This window comes from Gossypium arboreum, chromosome 7 (genome assembly GCF_025698485.1).
Source record: "Gossypium arboreum isolate Shixiya-1 chromosome 7, ASM2569848v2, whole genome shotgun sequence".
Taxonomy (NCBI): Eukaryota; Viridiplantae; Streptophyta; class Magnoliopsida; order Malvales; family Malvaceae; genus Gossypium; species Gossypium arboreum.
This window is the reverse complement of record NC_069076.1, coordinates 83,423,387-83,427,157: the sequence shown is the minus strand read 5'-3', so window position 1 is coordinate 83,427,157 and position 3,771 is coordinate 83,423,387. Positions and strand designations below refer to the sequence as shown.

General features: G+C 38.4%; 1 non-coding gene across 1 annotated transcript; it reads right to left on the bottom strand.

Annotated features, from left to right (window-relative positions):
• Nucleotides 1-3,185: 3,185 nt before the first annotated feature.
• On the bottom strand, nucleotides 3,186-3,291 carry LOC128296120 (small nucleolar RNA R71). Its single transcript, XR_008286668.1, has one exon. It is a non-coding gene; the product is annotated as a small nucleolar RNA R71 (small nucleolar RNA).
• Between the last annotated feature and the right edge of the window lie 480 nt (nucleotides 3,292-3,771).

Here is a 3,771-nt window from a genome sequence, read left to right as displayed (position 1 = left end):
AAATGTGGCTTAAACCAAGCCTATTTTCACTCTACACGGTTGAGCACATAGGCGTGTGGCTCGGCCGTGTGACTGCTGTAACCTTGTAAAAATAAGTCAGAGAGTTACATGACATAGACACACGGACGTGTCTATTAATCGTACATGGCACACGGGCTAGCACATGGGCGTGTGGTCGGCCGTGTGATCCAAGTCAGTATACCCTTCAGATTTCCCACAGCCATGGCACACAGGCATGTCTTCGGCCATGTGGTGTTAGTTAGTATGTATGCCCTGTTTTTACACGGTCTATGACACGGGTGTATCTGGTAGTCGTGTGAGGCACACGGCCTATTCACACGGGTGTCTGACCCTTAAATGTTTGAAATTTTTGTATGATTCCTTAAGTTTCTGAATGTTATCAGTTTAGTCCTGAGCCTCTTTCAAGCATGTTGTATGGCCTTATAAAGCCTTATAAGGGACATTTATAATTGTATTAGAGTGGTTTTGATTATGTGTTCCTAAATATTTGTGAATGATGTATATTTTATCGATAATGCCTTGTAACCCTAATCCGATGACGGATACAGGTTAAGGGTGTTATACCTAACTACGCCATGCATCCATTGTATGCATAATAGCCCACTCCACCACCACCTTTGTGTACTCATGGCGTTTTCCCTTCAGGCGAAGTCTCAACACAAATATCTGAAAAACAATAACAAATCTTGTAATTACATGAATACTTAGTGAGCTTAACACAACAATACATTGATGGATACTTGCAATCTTATGTGAACTATTGTGTCAACCATTATTTTGCATCATTTATTTCGGTGGATACCACCACAGTTTACCATTCTCTTATACACCAGTTATCATGCTCTTATCATACTCAATCTTCCTTAACTGAGGAACCTTCCAAATGTATCATAAACCTCTTATTCCAATAATAATTTCTTAATGAAACATACCCTTAGAAACCAATTCTAATATTCCTTACCTTAACCCATACTGATAAACGCCAAATTATACATAGTTTTACCCCAAATACTTAGCATATTTATGGATGTTTACTACTAGATTTGTGGATTTTGGTGCTCTTAGTCCGGTTATTTCATGTTTTGTACTCAGGAGAGCACCAAGAGTCAAAAGGAGCCAAAAACGAGCTAAAAAGGGACAAAACAGACCAAATCGAGAAGATCACACGGCCTAAACCTTGCCACACGAGCATTTCACAAGCCCGTGGCCTTCGGGGGTGTCGACTAAGGTTTACATGATTCACACGGCCTGGCCATTGAGCCCACATGGCCGTGGCAATTTAACGGATTGAACATGGCCTGGCAATCACGTCACACGGGCGTGGCACACGGGCGTGTCCCTTTTTCAAAGAGTTGTATTTTACACAGAAAAGGGTACTTAGGGAGGAAGAAAGCCAATCCAAAGCCTATATAAACACCCTAAGTATGACCCAGAGGGGAGGCCTCTTCCAGAACTTTTTTGAAATACAGAACCACACGCCAGGAATTACTTGAAGGAAGCCAGAAGATCCATCCTAAAAGCCGGAACTACTCCAAGACTAAAGATCTCTCTCAGAATTCCTTCAAGGGTTTTAGAGTTTTCTTCATGTTTTGTTATTTTTATACTTTTGAGATGTACTCTTATTTTATTATGAACTAAACCGCTTAGATACCTAAGGGGGATAAAACCTATGATGGATCTTGTTATTATTATCTGAACTGTATGATAAATACTTGATTTGTTCTTAATTATGTGTTCTTAATGCTTGAGTTAATATTCCGGGTATTAATTCATGATTTGATGTGCTTATGCAGAGGAGGAATAGACCCTGCCTAAGAGTAGATTTGGAATAATTAAGCGGAGTTGATCGAACGCCTAGAAATAGGGTTACGAGATTTTGCCAGATTAAGGTGAAACTTAATATGGGAGTCCATAGAGTGATTTACTGCTTCCCTAGGGGTTTTAATTAAGAAAGAAATTTTGATTAATTCAACTGAGGGTTAGACGTTATTAGTCTTGAAAGGGATAATAACATAGGTTAGGGAGTCTCACGGATCAAGTCAAGTGAATAAATCCTCCGGTTCAGAGTCAGATAACAAGTGAAATCTAGGTGGATTCCTCATTGGGTGTCGTCTTTATCAATCGCTTCTCTTCAAGTCTTTTTCCAAATTTTCTCTTCGCTTTAATTAACTTAGTTAATTAGTTTAGATAATTAGTTTAATAAACAAATCCTTTTATTCCTAGGCTAGATAATAAAAAAGATAATTATTACTGGTACTTTTGGTTCCTTTGGGTACGATATCCCGGTCTTGCTGTTACTATACTATTGTTCGATAGGTGTGCTTGCCTTTTCGTCGTGATAATAGTTAGTCTAGGTTTGATCTTCATTATAAAAATTTATTACTTGTTACGAATCACGCGATCAAGTATTTGGCGCCGTCGCCGGGGAACTGAAATATTAGGAACATTAAATTTTTATTACTTTAGCCATTTATTTTTCTTCCAATTTTATTTTATTTTATTATTTATTAATTTACTTTTTTCTCTCTCTTGGCAGGTTTTTATAGTTTATGACTAGAAGAAACCCATCAGGACCATTACTTTTTGACGAAGAAATTGATTGCATAGTTCGTAGAAATCAAAAAGAAATAAGGCGTAGTTTACGATACACGGAGAACGAGCGAGAAGACGATACTCAAACTCCAACCGTAGAGATGGCCGAAAACCCAAGCGATCAGCTGCCTCCTGCAATTGCAACTAATCAAAATCCTGCTCCACGTACTATGTATGACTATGCTAAACCTTCTTTAACAGGAACTTAGTCTAGTATAGTTAAACCTGCTATTGCTGCGAATAAACTTAGTCTAGTATAGTTAAACCTGCTATTGCTGCGAATAATTTCGAACTAAAACCTAACACAATTCAGATGATATAGCAGTTTGTTCAGTTTGATGGTTTGCAGGATGAGGATCCCAACACGTACTTGGTGAATTTTCTTGAATTTTGCGTTACATTCAAAATCAATAGCGTTTCTGATAATGCCATTCGTCTTCGGTTATTTTCCTTTTCACTGAGAAACAAAGCCAAGCAGTGGTTGAACTCGTTACCACGAGGGTCTATCACTACTTGGGAACAAATGACCGAGAACTTTTTACTAAAATATTTTTTGCCAGCTAAAACGGCTAAATTACCTAATGATATCTCTTCTTTTGTATAGATGGATTTAGAAACACTTTACGATGCATGGGAGAGATACAAGGACTTACTGAGAAGGTGCCCTCACCATGGGTTACCATTTTGGCTCAAGTTCAAACACTCTACAATGGTGTGAATCCCTCGACAAGACAAATGATTGATGCAGTTGCTGGTGGAACCATCAACAATAAAATACCGAAAAATGCCTATGAATTCATAGAGGAGATGTCACTAAACAACTATCAGTGGCAAGTTATGAAGACAAAGCAAACAAAAAAAGCTGGCGTCTATAACATCGACTCAGTCACCATGCTCTCTAATCAGGTAGAACTTCTCAATAAAAAGATTTATAGTATTCTTGGTTCTACACAGGTACATCCAGTAATGAGGTGTGACTCAAGCGGAGGAGGTGTGCATACAGAATACCAATCCTTTAATCCTACAACTGAAGAAGAACAAGTCAACTATATGGTAACAATAACTTTAGATCTCAAAATAACCCATGCAGTAATACCTATAATGAAGGTTGGAAGAACCACCCAAATTTCTCCCGGGGTGGTCAAGGGAATCAAAAGC